At 40.9% G+C, this 19,631-nt stretch overlaps 1 pseudogene; it reads right to left on the minus strand.

The window, feature by feature from the left end:
• LOC149267143 (putative aldo-keto reductase 2) overlaps positions 1-19,631 on the minus strand; it is a 106,603-nt pseudogene that overhangs the window by 9,858 nt on the left and 77,114 nt on the right.

Consider the following 19,631-nt stretch of genomic DNA (forward strand, 5'->3'; position numbering starts at 1 on the left):
TCCAAGTACCCTCTAAGCCCATACATGAACATCTCTCTCTACACTTCTCACTAGTACATGTGGCACTGAATGCGTTCACTAAGTCTTGGGAACCATTTTTCAAGGGGATCTACAGTTGGAAACACTTTGCAAATTGCAAAGGGATTTAGGATGATTGCATTGAGGAAGAATATCATAAAAATGTTAATGCTAACAAGTAAGGAGGTGGAGAGAAGAACATGGCCTTGGTGGGTTAATCCAAAAAAAGGAAAAGAAAGGGTTATACTAAACAAGTCAAAAGTGAAATGTCAACATCACAACTAAGCAAGAAGAATGACTTGAGTAAAAATCAAGTGTTTCATTTGTTACAAGAATGGGTATTATGCATCATAGTGTCCAAAGAAGAAGCAAAAGTGTAAGTTATAACAAATAACAACATCAACACAAGTCAACGAGTTTGTAGCCAAATTTGAGAAGGACTTCTTATTGGTCTCTTGTTTATCTACTAGCACCACCAATAGGAGTGCACAATATTTGGACTGTGGTGCATCATGCCACATGATAGCAACACAAGATCCTTTTATTAGTTTGACAAAGAAAGACTCAAATCTACATGTGAAGATTGGAAATGATGCCATGTATGCAATGAGGGGTGTTGGGACCATCATGTTTCAACTTGAGTTTGGAGGGTCATTAGATGTTAAGGAAATGCTATACGTTCTAGGGTTGAAAAAAATGGACATATACTCATATGTCAAGAGATAGCTAATCTTGACTTAGCATGAGTCATTGGGATTATAGAGGATAGTCTCTATAGGTTGTAAGGGATGATAGTACATGTTTTGGTACATAGCAATGACAACTTGTGTGAGCTATGGCATAGGAGGATGGCACACTTGCACTACATGGCATTGCCAATTTTGATGGATATTTTCATTGGTCTCTCAGAGTTCAACATTGAACAACAAGGCATGTGTGAAGGGTGTGCAATTCGAAAGAATGCCAAGGTTGATTTCCTAAGTAACAAGAGCAGGTCCAAGGGGTTATTAGATCTTGTTCATTCACATGTATTTGGACCAATTTCAGTAGCATCAGCACAAAGGTCTCTCTACTATGTCACATTCATAGATGACTTTTCCATTTAAACCTAAATCTTCTTTATGAAAATGAAAGATGACATTTTTAGTCGATTCGGGGAATTCAAGGCCTAGTGATCTATATTTGTATGATTAGTTTTGTTGTTTTAATAAAAATTACAAATTAATAAACATGTGCTTTCTTCTTGCTTTTGGTGTTGAGGTTTCCATAGTTGTTAGTTCTTAGAAACAGGTAAATTTCCTTAAGTTTAACAAGACATTCATGAAAAAAATAGCTTCATAAACTAATAATGAATAGAAAACATGTATAATACAGCAAACCACCAAAGAAACACATTAACACAGTGTTTTGATGAAGGAGTTCACCCCTCTTGGGCTATATCTCCTTGGTCCAGCTTCTATGGCTTAAGCCTTTATATTATCTCAATGTTGAAAAAAAATTGTTTACAAAGATCTATGGCTTTTGATACCTGCACCAATGTGTTCAGAAGGTCCAAATTAGCCAAGAACACTTCTTTCTGATCTCAATTTGGTCAAAAATTGAGTAAGTTATGCCTCATTTAATTTTTCCTAGGAAACCTTTGCTAAATCTGAAGAGACTCCAATTAAGACTGCGAAAACTGGCAGTTTCTGCCTAATTTGCCACGCCGCCAAATCTGCTGCCAACTTAATCTGAATATTAAGCATGATTAATTAATATTGAAACAAATTTAACTTAAGTTAAGCAGGATTACCGCTAAGCTCTCCTATGGCTCTTGGTTTCGGGTTTGTGGTCGCATGGAGAGGGGTTGGCCCCGCGGGGCTGGCCGCCTCCTCTCCACCGTCGGTCAACAGGTATGGTTTAACAAAACTACATGTGCCCTCCTTTTCGACGCACTCTCCATAGCTTGGTGGTAGGGCATGAAAATAGGAGGGGGAGGTCATGGGTTCAAACCCGCCTTCCCCCGTCATATTTATTAATACATAATATATGCCACCTGAAACATTGGTCTATGCGCCATTTGAAATATAACATGTGCCTTCAGACTTTGGTTAATGCAAATGTGGATTTAAATTTTAGTATTTAATATTTAAATATATGTAACATTATATATATAATATATAGTTAAAAAAAAACTATATAATATAAATAACACTATATATATAATATATAATAATATTTACATAAAAATAAATTCGAATTCCACTTGGAGCCAACTAGTGTTATCGAGAAATCTAGTGTCCACTCGGAGCTGCTAGTCCCACTAAGACTGGTAGCTATCTTAGAAGCAAACAAACTAAAACTACTTTCGTGTTCCTTTATGAGAAGTAGATAAGAGGGGAACAAAGGACACCAACCTCAGTCTTGCGCTTAGCTCCTTACTTGGTTCCTCTCCCTTCTGACAGATCCTTGCCACTCCTCCTTCGTCTACACAGCTTCAAAGAATACCTATGGAATCAAAGCAGCATAATACTATCGGAGAACAGAGATCTACAATCATAAACAATATAGGACCAGATATATATTGACCACACAAATGCATATATCATCAAACATACAAGAATGTGGAGGAAAACTTGAATAGCTTTATTAATATCAAGAATAGCAAAGAGGATTACAACCAATTTTTCTGACCCAGCGTCATCCTCTCAGCATGAAAGCCCTTCTTCACCTCATGAAAAGCTTAGATCACCCAACACTATGATTTGCACCAAGAAACCAACAGCACTTCCTTACAAAATACAAAATTCCAGCCTCTGGATCTCTGGGATGAGGGATCCATATATAGATGATTGCAGGGGGGTGAGTCAGCTTCTGGGATTATGATTAGTGTCCTCTCTCTGATAGTTCTTGGTTCCACTTGGAGATTGAAGATCTCTTACTCATCCCTGGGCGAATTTAGAGAGGCAAGTGTCATAGGAGAAGTTTCTGGAAGATTCTATGATCATCCACCTCACAAACTGTCTCTGCCATTTGTCCATTCTCGCCCATCGCACCCTATAGAAGGGTCTTTCAGTATGCATCGCACCCTTTACACTGGGCAGGTGGGATGCATCACACCCTTAGCAATGAGCAACCTATATGGTCCAGTTTTGACCAGCTCTGAGCAGTTTCTTGTGGAGAACTTCTGGGAGATGATGTAATCAGCTGACCTTGTTCTTTTAGGGGATGGAACAACACTTTTAGGGACTTAGGAGCCCTTGGTTTATGGACATGTATGATTGGGGTTGCAGTGCCCAAAAATGTCTATAACAGTTGCCCCCTAAAGCATGAGGTCGTTAATCTTTTGATGTCGGGTGAAATGCTTTATCATGAGGATCCGAAGATTTTTCGAGCTGGGAGGCAACCTGTAATAAGATACAATACAATACATTATCTTCATAATATTTTTCATGATCTAGATGAGTCGGGCATTCCCATGCTCAGCTTTATAAATTCATTTTCATGTACATAAGACAGACGACCGTCTGTACGGGAGACTGATGATTCTGATAGAGCCATCATCCTTTGATTCGGATGATCATCTATGCAGCAACAATGTACATTTGATGTCTTTATTTTCCTGAATATATCGCATCCCGGATGGATGAAACTAGATCCGGGGTCTTCAACTCGTCCAATCTTCACTCAGAGTACAAGTCGATCCATGTGAAAGATGTTCTGGAGTCGAACATGGACAGACATCGCCTGATTACCAGCCAATGATGTAAGCTGTTAACAGGCGCGAGAGGAATCACCGATAATGATGATGACCCTCAAGGTACTACAATACAATTCGCGTGGTGTGAATAAGGGACTTGGCGTCGAACACCACGCAAAATCTTTCGGTCAAAGGCCATTGATGTAAACCTGTCGCCGGAAGTGAGAAACTTGCCATTGAGGCATGCAAGCTTCAAAGTACTGAAAGGGTTGTTCCTAAGTCGACTTCTTGGATAATGAGTGACAAGAAGTGACCTGTCATAGGAGGGCCTTAATGAATCCCACATCTACGACACGTAACGGAGTAAATGATTTTTGGAGTTGAAAACAATCTGATGATACAGGGTTCAGGGTGGCAGTCATGAAAGAATGGAGCGTGAATGTATTGCAGCGGATGAGACACAGGTGAATTCTCTAAGCGACTTCTCTTGAACATACTGGCGACACTGACATGGATTGGTAGCGTTAACCCCAAATATGGATGGTGTGATGGACCAATGGTAATATGACCGGTGAATGGAATAACCCAACCCGACTCGGACGTGGAGTGAAAGTGTCATGTTCAAGAGCGACTTGCTACCAATAAAGTTTTTTCAAGTTTTCTTCCCAATTTTTCCCCAGTCATTGCTGACCAGTACCTCTTTATTTTTGTCAAGCTTGAGGAGGATAACATATGCTTGTTCTATAATTTTCCCTTCGGGCAAACCCATCGCTATTTTTTAACGAGCCTAGCGACAGTGAAACTCGTTCTTGTCTGTATGGACAAGTTTGTCACTATTTGGTTTTAACGAGTCTAACGACAAAGATAACTCGGTCCTTTTCAATTTTAGAGAGTCTGAAAGGGACGTAAAGGAAACTCCAACAATCCATTTTCGTTATATAATCCCTTAAGTCCGAAAAAGTATAAAATAATACGAAAGGGATGAATTTTCGGTAATTTTAACGAGCCGAACAAAACAAGCGCTCGATATTTTTGTGTAATAATCCCTCAGGTCCAAAAATATTAAAATCTAGAGGAGGGATAGCACTTCCGGTAACTTTAACGAGCTGGAGAGGCCAATTTCTCAGCAATATTTTCATATTTTATGAGTCAGATGAAAAGATCTTAAAGGATACTCGTTTTTTGAGGAACGAGTGATAATTTCAGGAAGCAGCTGATTCCAGGTAAGGTTTGGAATTTTCCAATCACGGCAGTGTCACGAGGATGGCTAACAGGGTCATTCTTCGCAACTGTTCCTGAAAAGGGGTAAACAACCAAATCGAGGTGAATGATCGGCTAAAACAGAGTGGAGGTGATGATGAGAACACGACCAAGGCTCACGAGCTGATAATAATGCATTCACAATGGTTATTTACCAGAAATTGGTTCATTTTTTAATGAGCTTAAACTCTGGGGGAAACATTTTCTCATTGCTTATGTATAATTTTTAACGAGCTTGAACTCCACATAAAAACTGCTCGTGATAATGGTCATTGATTTAATTTCACCATTAATCACTTTGTTCCTTCAAAGGTTGTACCGCCTGTTCAATCGCTTCATCAAACCGATTAGAAATGCACAATATATGTTTTAAAAATGAGTTAAAGCACTAATATTTTACTCGAATCACGTAAAAAGTAATTTAAAAGTGGTTTTTACCCCTCATTTTACCATTTCATTTGAACTTTGGTTTGTTGGAGCTCTGGAGGTGCTTTTCCCCCTTGATTTTCACCAGCTGATTTTGGGAGATTCTGTGGACGATTCTCGGCGCCGTCTGGACCAGGTAGGAGCTAAACCTGAGCTCTTCAGTTGCATTCTTTCCTTTTTGAATTCTGTGCATGTTTCCCTATTTTTCTGAGCCTCTGGGGTTTGAAAATTTTTTCCCTGGCTCCATCGCACCCTTTCTATATCGAAAGGTGCGATGGGCGCGAGAAGGGAAGTTTTTTGCACTGTTTTCTCATGGAATTTTTGCCTGTTTTTTGCCAAATCAGGATCCTGACTCTTCACTTGCTTGTTTTGCAGAGATTTATCGGAGCAAAATGGTTGTTACATGGTGAGAACGCGAACATGAAGAAGAGGACATGCTTGCTTTACATGATCCGGTTACGGTAACTGCATTGCGGAACTGTGGCCTGTTCAAGTTTTTCCGCATCTCTAGCATGAGGCAACAAATCAACCTATTGCAATATCTTCTCGATGCATGGGATCCTACCAACCAGGTGTTTTAGATTAGAGGCAAATCTATCCCCTTGACTGTCGTGGACATCTATTTTTTGACCGGTTTATCGAGGCGTGGTGCCCCTCTTTCATTATCAGGCCCCGCCCGTGGGGGCGAATCCGTGAGAGATTATATTCGCCGGTATTGCAGAGAGGGATCTCAGCCGAGTAGGGATGGCAAGATCAACAATCGATATGTCAATGACCGGTCCTTGAGGACCATTCTGTTCACTTTTGCTAGACTGGCTAGTAGTGCGGCTCTTCACGTGGCTAACAGGTCCTATATGCAGTATGCCTTGGAATGCCTTGAACCAAAGGTGTTCAACTGGTGTGACACAGTACTTCCTGTGATGAAAGAACAACTGACCAAGGTGAAAAATGGAAAGCTGAAGAACTTTGGCTATGGTTCTATTTTGACTGCTTTCGCCTTGGAAAAGATCCCGCTGATGCAGCCGCAATACATTTCACTTGGCTTACCTCCTCCGACTGATCCACAGATGCAGAGATGGGTCGACCTTATGGCCCGACATGCTGGTCAGTCCCAGGTTTCCTTTTCTGATACCTTTTTTGAGTTGTTCAACCTTCAGGAGATGGTTTTTTCTGAGTATCCATATGCCGGTATGGATTTCAGGGTGATTCGGATTTGGTGTTGCCGGCTGGTGAGCAGTGCGGTGCTATTGGTAAATTCTCTGACCATATCTTTGTTTATCATTTCTTTTTATAACGTTCTTGTGCTTTCTTCTATCAAGACTAATCAAAACTCATGTGCTCATGCAGATATTGGACCAGTTCGGCCAGTAGTACGTCTGAGAGTACCAGCTGCCGCTCTAGCAGGAGAGGCTATGGGGAGGGCTATCCTTCGCGACCTTGATGTGGCCGAGACTCTTTCAGCATTGCAGGATCAGGTCGAGGGCCTCACTCTTGGTATTCCGGATGTGAGGACCGATGAGCTACCTCTGAGGTTGCAGCGACATACTACTGGCGTGCCGAGTCAATGGACTAGGCTTTTACGCATGATTGCACAGGCGGTGACTTGTTATCACCAGCATCATTAGACTAGGGTGCCCCCTAGCATTTTGAGTTTTGGGTCATTTGACTGATTTTGTCCTGGTTACAGAACATTATGTATGAACCATAAACAATTATATATTTTTTATTTTCGGAGCTTTATTTTGGTTGAGTTACGTGATCTTAATGCAAATATTTGATGAGATGCTTCTTTTATAAACGTTGCAAATGTCTATCTAACACATAATTTTCCAATGAGTCTGTTAATGTGTTTAAGTTTCTAGAGACATGTTGATATTGAATAGAATCAAACCGCCTTTCCAAAATTTTGACCCTTAGGAACATACGATAGATAGCTGGATTTCGTACGGAGTAGATACCGGTGAGTTGTAGGATGACGAGTTGTGAGTCTAGCCTGATGACAAGTCGGCGTATGCCACACGTAATGGCATCAAAGAGGAGCTCTATCAACGCCCTGTATTCAGCAATATTGTTCGTTGATGGACCAATACATACCCCTCTGAAACTCACTAACTCGCTACTTGGATCGAAGATGGCCCAAGCCGCAGAAGATAGGTTCCGCAAACTACGACTCGCTCCATCGGCATATCCAACAAATGATTCCAATAGGTCTGACATCTGCAACAAACATAAAAGCAGATCACTTAACCAAAACAATTACCCTTAGCGAAAACAAAAATGTAACAAAAGCATAGGGGTTACTATCTTGAGTCAAGCATAGTAACGCTTAAGGTACAACCCGTTACGAGGTTGTGCCAGTGGAATCCCATCATAATCTACTAACTCGTAGTCTCCTTTTGCTAATACACGTTTAACAGTATAAGGGCCCATCCATAAAGATTTCAATTTACCTTCTCCCAATTTATCGGACTCCTGGTCGTAAAGCAAGACCAGGTCACCTTCTGAGAAGACACGGGGTTTGACATTTTTGTCGAACTATGCTTTGACTCGTTTCTTATGGGCTTCGTTATCCAAAGCGGCATCATGACGGGTTTCATCAAATTGGATTAATTCCAAGAAACGAGCCTCTTCTTCTGAGGTTCCGGGGAGAAGGTCGACTGCGAGTTTGAGAGACGAGATTTCACATTGAACTGGTAGGATTTCTTCCAGGCCATACACCAATTGAAAGGGTGTAAACCTGGTTGCATTCCTCACGGATGTTTGGTATGCCCACAAGGCTGAGTACAAGATCAGGTGCCAACTCCTTTTGTGGACTCCAATCATCCTTTGCAGCATTCGCTTCAGGACCTTGTTGATTGCCTCAACTTGTCCGTTAGCCTGCGGATAATACGGAGTAGAGCTGTCGTGGGACAGCCCTAACTTGGCAACCAACTCAACCATCATGTGATTGCGAAAATGCTATCCATGATCTGTGACTATGGCCTATGCAACGCCGAACTTGGAGACTACATGATTGAAAAAAAAGAGGGCAGTCGTTTCGCCGCTGTTGTTTAATGTAGGCATCGCCTCGGCCCATTTGGTAAAATAGTCTACTGCGACTATGATATACCCATGCCCCCAGCCGAGGTGGGGTTACATGTCATGAAATCTATGCCCCATTTGGAAAATGGCCCAACAGCAACTATTGGTTACAGAGGTGCAGGTGGTATTCTGGTTTTTCGATCAAAGATTTGACATGCATGGCAACTTCTGACTGCGGTTATGCAATCTTTGAACATGTTTGGCCAGAAGTATCATGCTCGTAAAATCTTTTGCGCCGTAGCGTAACCTGATTGATGCCCCCCACACACGCCTGAATGGCAATCATTTAGGAATTTTTCGGCCTCCTCGTGGGTGAGGCACCTCCTCAGAACTGTATCGACACCACGACGGTAAAGTGTATCACCGACGATCATGTAGTCTTTCGCTTGGTATCGAATGCGTCATTGTTCCGAGCGGGAGGTATTAGACCTATATATTTGGGTTTGGAGATATATTATTATGTCTCCATACCACGAATCGCTTGAAGATATCAAAAAAAAGATTCGTCCACGATTGCTTCTTCTGATGTTACATCGTTGGACGATGATGGGAGATCACATAGTAACTCTGCGAAAACTAGGGATTTCTTCGATTTGGATTTTACAAATTCTAGATCAAACTCTTGTAGAATTGCTATCCATTTTGAATATTTGCCCCCCAGCAACTATCTCGACAATATATAAGTCATGGGGTTGCAATCTGACAGAATGGTAGTTTTTCGAAAGAGGACATAGTGTCGAAATCTCTGTATCGCTTGAACAACTACGAGAGCTAGCTTTTCAACGTAAGAGTACTTGCTTTCTGTATCATTTAAGTTTCTACTCAAATAATATATAGGATGTTCAATTCCATTGTCTTCTTGAACTAAAACCATTGCGATGGTCGTATCCGCTGCAGCCAGATACAAGTTAAAGTCTTTTTGATAGTCAGGAGCACACATTAATGATGCTTTTATTAGGGATTCCTTTAGAGCATCAAAGGAAGCTTGCGCGACTTGATCCCAGATGAAGGGTACTTCTTTTTTCAATAGACGAGTATAACCTTTAGCAAGTTCTGCATAATTTGGAATGAACCTCCTCAGAAAGTTCGTTTTCCCTTGGAGTTTCTGAATCTGAAGAAAATTTGAGGGTGGAGGAAAATTAATGATTGCCTGAACCTTACATGGGTCAAGACGAATCCATCCTTTGAGACCACAAAGCCAAGTAAATGACCAGAACTGACATAGAACACACATTTGTGTGGATTGAGTTGTATCTTGTAGTGTCGGCAACGTAGAAATATCGCTCCCAAATGTTGCGGATGATTGGTCCGCTTTCGTGAATGAGCCGGAAGATCGTCAAGATATGGTTGAACGATGTTTTTGATGTCATGGAAGGCATAATTCATTGCCCTCTGAAATGTTGCCCCTGCGTTCTTTAAACCAAATGGTAGCTTTCGATATGCAAATGTGCCCCACGGATAAATAAATGCAGTCTTTGACTGGTCCTGTGGGCAGATATTTATTTGATTATACTCGGAAAATCCGTCCATAAACGAAAAGATTTCACATCCGGCGCATTCATCAATTATCTGGTCAATGAAGGGTGTAGGGTAGTTGTCTTTCGGACAAGCTTGATTTACATCCCTATAATCGACGCACACTCTAATCGTTCCTTGTTTTTTCATTATAGGAACAATATTTGATACCCAATCAGTTAGAGGAACCGGGTAAATAAAACCAGCATGGAGAATTTTTTCAACTTCTGCTTTGATGGCAGCGGCTTTCTTGGGGTGCACCTGCCATAGCTGTTGTCGTACCGGTTTGACATCTGGATATATCTTAATTTCGTGTTCCACTATGCTCGAGTCAATGCCTGGCATTTCATCATACGACCAAGCAAAGACATCTCTGAATTCACGAAAAAGAGCGCTATATATTTCCAGTTCTGAAGGAGAACAAGATTTGCCGACATGAATATTCTCTACAACATCTGTTTTGGTCGAGATATTTATGGCGATAGTCTCTTCAATATTGGAGAAGTTTCACTCGGAATCCACCGTGTTTACAGTATTTGATAGAAAATCAAAAACTAAGGGATGATTAAGTTCACTAGGAGTATCTTCCTTATAATCTAGAAGATGGGAACGATGGTGGTAATCTTCCCATGGTGCCCCGTCAATCATCATTGACTGAACAATTCCTTCATCTGTAAAATGTACTTGCGACCAAGGATCTGAAGGGGTACCATATTCCTTAGACCTATCTATCCAAACGCTTGATGAGCGTTGATTTGGGTTCGCCTCCCATGCCGAAAACATTGATTGCTACAATATTTCTATTAGGCTTGGAGGCAATACCTGCAGATGATCCATGTTAATATCGTTAGAAGATATCATATTGCAGGTTCCCACCGTTGCCACTTCCGCCAGATTCATTGGAGGCGGTAGGGCAAATGTCCCCATTAATATAGGGTCTTTTAGTAGGCCTACTCCGATATTTTGAAGCGAATGAGGGCTTCCATGGATCATCGGAATGCTTCCCGTAACTTGTGAACTATTGGGGAGAAATGTTTGTTGGTCGACGATTGTAATTCCTCCTTGAAAGGGAAATGCAATCTTCATGAAATAGGTCGACACAACCGCTACCATAGCATATATCCAGGGCCTTCCCAGTAGGATGTTGTAATCGAGATTTCCATCAATTACTTCAACATCTATTTCTACTGTTTTGACCCCCAGTTCTACTTGCAAGTTACTTAAAATCACGTATGGGGTATATGTTCGTCCATCAAATGCTTTTAATGTTGTCGAAGATCGCAACAAGGTTGGAGATCCTAAAGTTTTCCAGCAACTCATCGACATAATACATGTAGATGCCTCCTCATCAATAATTGTTCGATGAACAGTTTTGTTGAGGGCTTTCACTTGAATGAGGAAAGCTAGTTGAGCTGGTAACTGAGGGTCATATCCTTTGTGATTAAAGGACACAAGATTAGAATCCGTTGGGTCAATCCCACCTATCGCTGATAATAAAGCCTGCTTTTGGGAGGGGAAATTTTGCAGTACCTCAAGTGTCGACATAGCGGATGGCGATTGGGCTAGATCTTCCACTATATTATAATTTTGTGCTACTCTAGCACGAGGATTAAATGTCGATTTGTGTACTACTCCCTTTGGCGGCTTTATCATTAGTTCAGAAATGATGGGTGGCACAACTTCGATCGAAGTTGTTGTCGAGCTACTAGGTTGATCATTAGCCTTGTTGTCTGACAGCTATGGATTCCCATAATCTTTATTCCTTGTCGATATCAAAGCATCATTTTTCTGTTTCGAAACTGACAACATTAGCACTTGGGACGGGGAAGCATTGTCACTAGCAACCATGTTTGTTCCTGGATTTGGAAATGGATCAGTCAATACCGCCGAGGTTTTTGAATTCTTGAAGAATTTTCTAAGCTCAGCTTTATATGGACAATCTCTCATCCAATGATCCTCATCACATATAAAGCATGGATGACTTGGTTTCCTATCTCCAGAAGGGTTTGCAGAAGATTTTTCAGGTGAAGACTCCTCCTATTTCTTCTTATTCCCTTTCTTTTTCTTCTTGCCCCCTGGTTGCTTGGTTTCTTTGCCTTTGTCCATCGATACGGCATTTACTTCCGAGGCAAGAAGTTCTTCATTTGCATTTTGACATGAAACCGTACAGGTCTTTTTCAACTTAGCCTTTGTGGTTTTTGTGCTGGTTGTTCCTATCATGCTGTCGCCAGCATGAGAGTCTTTGTTCGATTTAGGAGAGGGAGGAATGGAAAATTCTGGTCTAGGAGCATCAGGGATTTTATCGTAGAGCGTGCTAGACTGGGTATAGATCAAGTCTAGATATTGCGCACGAGCAATTACTTGCTCTTCGGTGACGACTCCTCCCTTTGCCACATCTTCGGTAATAGAAGGTAATAGCGACTTGATAAACCATTCAGCTAGCAGCTGATCAGGAACATATGTTTTTACCATTCTACGATGACGTCGCCACTCATGAATATGATCTGATATGTGAGTGGTCGTCGTTTGTTTGAAATTGGTAAGAAGCTCTGTTCCCGTTTCGTACCTTATGGGTAACTGAAAATGGGTTAAAAAGGTTGTGGCTAGGGCGCTGAAGTTATCAAACAAAGCTCTAGGCAATTCGATATACCATTTTGCTGCTGGACCAGTTAACATTCACTTAAAAAGGCGAAGCCTTATTGAATCATCATTTAGGGTGTTAGATGAACACCACAAGTGAAAGGTCATCACATGATTCGACGGGTCTTCACCTGGATTTCCATTAAATTTAGGAATATCTGATGGAAGTTTATGAGGAATCGCTGGCCACCAAGGGGCGTAAGCGATTGGATCGTTTGTTAGTCGATTTAGATCTGGTAACTCTAAAGTCGCCACGAAGGGCAACTGTTGATTCAGGTTCGGCGAAGCATACCCAGGATAAGATGGGATTGCCTGAGAAATGGCTCTTTGCATACCAGCATAGTGCATTTGATGTTGATAACTTTGGTAAGGTTGATGGGCATAACCATTATGAAATGGTTGATGTTGACTGTTTTGAATATACGGCTACCCATTACTTGCAAAGATTTGGTGCTCAGATCCTTGGTAAACTTGTTGGAATTGTGGTTGTTGATATTGCACCAGCCATGGTTGTGAGACCATGTACTGTTGTCCAATACTGGTTGCTTGACCAAGATGAGGGGTAATGGTACCTGTTTGAGCCTGGGTCACTCCAGTTAAGGAGCCACTAACCGATGATTGCGGTGGTGTTTCAGGGACAAGGGGTTATTGGATTGTGACCTGAGAGACCTGAGGTTGGCATACAGCAGGTAACGCTTGTACTTGCGACACCGTCACAATAGCCGGTGTAGTGGGGATATTTGACATAGGCATACTTTGTTGCATTGAGTATACAACTCCTGGTTGTTGAGACAATATTAGCATCCAACCACTGGATGTAATTCCAGCATAAGCTGAATTCTGTTGTGAACTCTCATATATTTGACCTCCCGGATGGGACGATGAAAGGGCATATTGCCCCCCATACGGCGGTAATCTGGTGTTTAAGGGAATTATTTGTCTTTGAGGACCAGACTGCCCAAATTGACACTGTGAAGGATCAATCTGTTGAGACCCAACATAAGAGATTCCAGATATTATTCTGGATGAACAAACGAGAACAGACCAGACCGTCGAAACAGCCCCTGGATGGATTCCATCCAGTGATTGAGAGCTAGTTTCGACAGATGGTATACCGGCGAACATTGTTGGAGTGGTAGTAGGAAGTTCTGCCGCCACTGTGTCAGATGACACAGTCCTAGATGTCGACGGTTGTTCAGACATATCTAGTCTATCCAAAAGATTTCCTAGCGATTCCACAGGAACTTCCGATGACGGTAGAATAATTTCTGATGAAGAAGGATATAGAGTGATCCCAACTCCAAAATTCGATGGAGTACTAGATGGTGGATCCTCCATAATCTCTTCTATAGCAATCAAGCCAGGTGGAAGAGGTAGACCATCAGGTCCGTAAAATATTTCCGGGGGTGAAGAAGGTATAGATTCTGCAACGACAGATGTTTGGGGAATAACACCTTCTGAATCGGTTGTAGATGGAATCGGTTCAGGTATAGAAGTGTTTACCCTCACACTAGGATTAGTTCTACTGTCCTCTAGTGGCTGCGGAACTTCTTCTGCAAAGGCAGTGGTACTAGAAATGTTTGGAGTAACCGGAGTCTCCGAGGGTGTCGGAACACTTGTTCCAACCCGGCCAGGGGACTTTGAACCAGTTAAACGAGTTCGCTTTTTCTGGAATAGTTTCAATTCTCGAGACAAAGACGGTTGACTCGTAAGTCTCCGCGAACGACGGGGTTTTAATTGACTTTCTTCCATGATTGCGGATTACTCGATCAACTAAAAATAAAGGGGAAAATGTTTCCGAATTAAATGAATTTTAGACGCCTTGACACAACTTGTTTTTTCAATTTTTAAGAGTCCAGAAAAACAAAAGATGACTCTAGTTGCCTTCGATTTTTAATGAGCCTGAAGTGACAAGTGCTCAGATGGACCTTTTCCTTTAAGGAGTCTGAAAAGGAACGAAAGAGACTACTCTGGAAATCTAGACAGAGGGATTACCAAACCAATCGCAAAACTTCAGAATACTTTTTACGGTACGGCAGTCAATCTTCCCGAATGTTGTGTTCAGTGCATTGCGATCGATAGGGAGGTAGACACGGCTTCCTATGGATAAAGGATAAAGCCCATTGTGGTCTCCTAATATATACTTGACGGTACGTGGGAGCACAAGTCCGTACTGGCACTTGTCATCTCAAAGAGGAGGAATCACCCAACCAACAGTGAAAGCGACAGTTACCAGGCTTTACGACGCCGGAATACATCTCTAGCCTAGACTTCTAAATGTTGTGCGTTAGGTTCCAAAGCGTTTTTAGGTTCATTAAATTTATTTTACAGTTGATCTTTCTTAAGAAATTTGCCTTTCAGGTTCACCGCGTGATGTAGATATACAATTCCTAAAATGCAGTCTAAGATGATAAACAATCGTTTAATCTTCTTTTTGCAATGAAAATCCTAGCTACTAAAGAAAGAGAGATGATATTCTTTCAACATAGAGCAGAGAGCACACACTAGATGCACTATCCTAAATCAAACCAACAAGCAGTCTAAATGCAAATGCACATGCATGTATTTGTTTTCAGCTTTCTTAATGTGTGAATGACAAGAAGAATGCTAAGTACAAATCTGAATTATCTTTTCAAAGTGACAGTACTAACAAATTTCTCTTCAAAATGAAAGGAAGATAATGACGACACTTTACTATTTTGAATTGAAAACTGTTTTCGCCACTTGAAAAACTACTAATTCAAATCAAATACAAGAGTAACAGTATAATCAACTATCAAGAACAATGGAATTCTTTTCTTTGACTGAAAACGACACTTGTGACACTTCCAAATCAAGAAACGACAATTCGATTACGCTACTTCTTTGTAAAAGAGAACTGAAAATGGCACACAATACATAAAAACGTTCACAGTTCTTTGCATAATGGAGGCGGAATGATGGAAAGGAAGGGAGTTTCTACAGTGGTATACTGATCACAGACAGCAAAACTCCTGAATAAAACTGAAAAGAGTGAACACATAAACCAAAATATAAGAGCAGAAGAGGTCTTGTCTGATCAGCGCACCTGTAACATAGGGAAAGTGTGATGCAGCGCACCTACTGCACACAGGAAGTGTGATGCATCCAGATTCCAAAGAACAAACAGTGCGATGGTCTAGGGACGAGACTTCACTGGGTTCCGGGTCACAGTTTGCAGCTCAGTTCAGGGATTTAGGCCGAGCAAGTGATGTTCAGTAAATATAAATCACAAGGGTTGATCTAAAGAGGTTACTAGAGCCACCACTAGGGCAATTAGAAAGTTTGCAAATCGATCATTCAGTTTATAAACAAAACCCGGAGATAGACTGAAGCAACATTGATCTACTTTGCACTTGCATAGCAAATGCAGTTCGAAGGCTAGATGGCTTAACTTCAGTCTGTAATATCCCTCCCCTTAATAATAAATAATAAATAATAAAAATAATAAATAATAAATAATAAATAATAAAAATAATACAAAAATAATAATTAACAATAAAAATAATAAATCATAAATGTTAAATAATAAATAATATATATTATATATAAAGAAATAAATAGTAATAACCATATTAAAGCTCTAAATAAGAATAAATAAAAAATAAAACATGAAAACTATCAAAAAGAAGGAAATAAAACAAGAAAGCTAAAAATCAAAAGAAAAGTAAAGAAATAAAACAAGAAAAAAAGTTGCATGCGGACACATCTAGTGTGTGCATGTGGTTCCCCTTCCAATGTTTTGTTCTATTTAATAGATGGTGAGGAAGATGAGAGGCATTCCGGCATTCCATCTTTCCGAGGTTCTGTCTTTCATTCTCTTGGGAGAATGGTATACTAAGACCTAGGAGTCACTGGCAGTAGAACGTTGATTGAGGGCTCGGGGGTGGCCAGTTGTAGCAAGACGTTGCACAATTGCGCCTACGGTTGGGTGGAGAGTCGTCCCCAAACCTTGTTGCAGATAACAGACTTCAACCGAAATCACAGGTAAGTGTTCTAATCATAGTTTTGAACTTGAAGTTAATCAGTTGAATTGCATGTTGAATATCAATTACTTGATTAATTACATGTTTACTTCGGGCTGTTACACAGTCTCCGTCTGTAGGTTTATAAAACAAACAAATATAGACAAGAAAGCAACCTATTCGCTCCCCAGCGGAGTCGCCATTTTTTTATCAGGAAATCTAGTGTCCACTCAGAGCTACTAGTCCCACAAAGACTGGTAGCTATCTTAGAAACAAACAAACTAAAACTACTTTCGTTTTCCTTTATGAGAAGTAGATAAGAGGGGAACAAAGGACACCAACCTCAGTCTTGCGCTTAGCTCCTTACTTGGTTCCTCTCCCTTCTGACAGATCCTTGCCGCTCCTCCTTTGTCTACACAGCTTCAAAGAATACCTGTGGAATCAAAGCAGCATAATACTATCGAAGAACAGAGATCTACAATCATAAACAATATAGGACCAGATATATATTGACCACACAAATGCATATATCATCAAACATACAAGAATGTGGAGGAAAACTTGAATAGCTTTATTAATATCAAGAATAGCAAAGAGGATTACAACCAATTTTTCTGACCCAGCATCATCCTCTCAGCATGAAAGCCCTTCTTCACCTCATGAAAAGCTTAGATCACCCAACACTATGATTTGCACCAAGAAACCAACAACACTTCCTTACAAAATACAAAATTCCAGCCTCTGGATCTCTGTGATGAGGGATCCATATATAGATGATTGCAGGGGGTGAGTCAGCTTCTGGGATTATGATTAGTGTCCTCTCTCTGATAGTTCTTGGTTCCACTTGGAGATTGAAGATCTCTTACTCATCCCTGGGCGAATTCAGAGAGGCAAGTGTCATAGGAGAAGTTTCTGGAAGATTCTATGATCATCCACCTCGCAAAATGTCTCTGCCATTTGTCAATTCTCGCCCATCGCGCCCTACAGAAGGGCCTTTCAGTATGCATCGCACCCTTTACACTGGGCAGGTGGGATGCATCGCACCCTTAGCACTGAGCAACCTGTATGGTCCAGTTTTGAGTAGCGCTGAGCAGTTTCTTGTGGAGAACTTCTGGGAGATGATGTAATCAGCTGACCTTGTTCTTTTAGGGGATGGAACAACACTTTTAGGGACTTAGGAGCCCTTGGTTTATGGACATGTATGATTGGGGTTGCAGTGCCCAAAAATGTCTATAACAACTAGGCAATTTCCCTTTCACACAACCACACTAGCGAATTCGGAGGTGACACTTGTCACAGCCCCATTGGGCGAAAACTGAAGAAGATTCCCATTGCTCACTGGACTGCCATGTCATCATTCTGTCCGATTCTGCAATTTTTTTAGTTGTTTAAGAAAATGAACAACAAGTACAGTGATGTATGGTTTGACGGTAAGTCTACTTGGACGAAGCTCAGGAGACCGCGGTTCAAATCTCATTGATTACAGTGACCTGCTGTGGTGACGGCTTGAGAAGAAAATTCCCCACCCCCGCTTTGGCGGCACAAGAGTCTCGCTTTCCTAAAACCATAGGATCTTAGTATATCGACTTGAAAGTAGTTGGATGTACTCTTGGTGTTATACTCGCAGCTACGAGAATTGATCCTGGGTCTCCCATAGATTAGGACTGGCAATTATCGATTCACCATGTGGTTAAAAAAAAAAAAAAAATGAACAATAGGTCTTTTCTCCTTCATCCGGACTTTGTTTTCGACGAAACAAATTGCGTTGCGATCGTCTTGATGAGATAGACGCATCCATATAGTTTTCGAGCCAATCTGAGAACTTTGAATTTTGAGCTAAATACTGAGCACCTGATCATTCCTCCCCACTAGAAGCCTTTTGGACCCCAAAAGATACTATCAATTGTTCAACAAGTGAGGGTACAGCTCCCTCACCTTTTCAGTTTGCAACCATTTGGCTTGAGAAGGCTTTTGTCCCTTGAGTCCCACTCTAAGGTATTCGACATCCCCTCTCTTTGAAGTTCTGGTTCTTTTGTCAAGTATGAGATCTTGCTAAAGCTCATCTAGATATTCTGGTGAGAAATCATCTATTGATGGCAGCTGAACATGCTCTCCTTGATCATCAATCAAAGGAGGCTCAAGAAATCTCAAATTCTCAACATTAACAACATAGTATATTTGCATGTAAGGAGGCAAATAAAGCTTGAATGCATTATTACCAATCTTTTCCATAATTTTAAAAGGACCATAATAGATTGGTTTCAGCTTTTTAACTTCCCCTTGAAGTCTCCCTTTGCTAATATATAACCAAACTTCGTCGCCAACTTGAAATTTGTGATCAATATGGTGTTTGTCATGCCTTGCCTTGTAGCTGCTTTGACTTTTCTTAAGCTCTTCTTGCATTGTATGACGTATCAACTGAATTTGCTCTATGAACTTCCTTGCCTTATCAATGTCACTGTGACCTTTGATAGCAACATCTTTCTCAAAGATGAAGTCCAATGGTGATCTTGGAAAATATCCATAACATGCCTCAAATGGTGATGTGTTTGTGGAAGAATTCTTTGCCCTGTTGTATGAATGTTGTATGTAATGCAATTGTTCATCCCACAACTTGGGATGTTTGCTGCAATATCCTCTAAGAAGATGAATAACTATTCTATTGACCACTTTGGTTTGTCCATCTGTTTGTGGGTGAAATTTTGTACTCTTCTTCAACTTTGTGTCCATCATGTTTCATAAATTTGACCAAAAATTTCCAACAAATCAAGAATCTCGATCACTTACAATGGAATTAGGAAGACCAAAATGAACCCAAATGTTCTGAAAGAAAAGATGAGTTGTTTGTTCATATGTAATTTTCTTTTTACATTGTGTTAGTATGCACATCTTGCTGAACCTGTCTACAACTACATACAAGTAATCATGATCTTTCCTTGAAAATGGAAGACCTCCTACAAAATCCATTGAGATACTCTCCCATGGACGTGAAGGTACTGGAAGTGGAGTGTATAAACCAAGTTTCCTAT

This window comes from Pinus tabuliformis, chromosome 6, assembly GCF_031772625.1.
Source record: "Pinus tabuliformis cultivar Carrire ecotype Pingquan chromosome 6, CPIR1, whole genome shotgun sequence".
Classification (NCBI taxonomy): Eukaryota; Viridiplantae; Streptophyta; class Pinopsida; order Pinales; family Pinaceae; genus Pinus; species Pinus tabuliformis.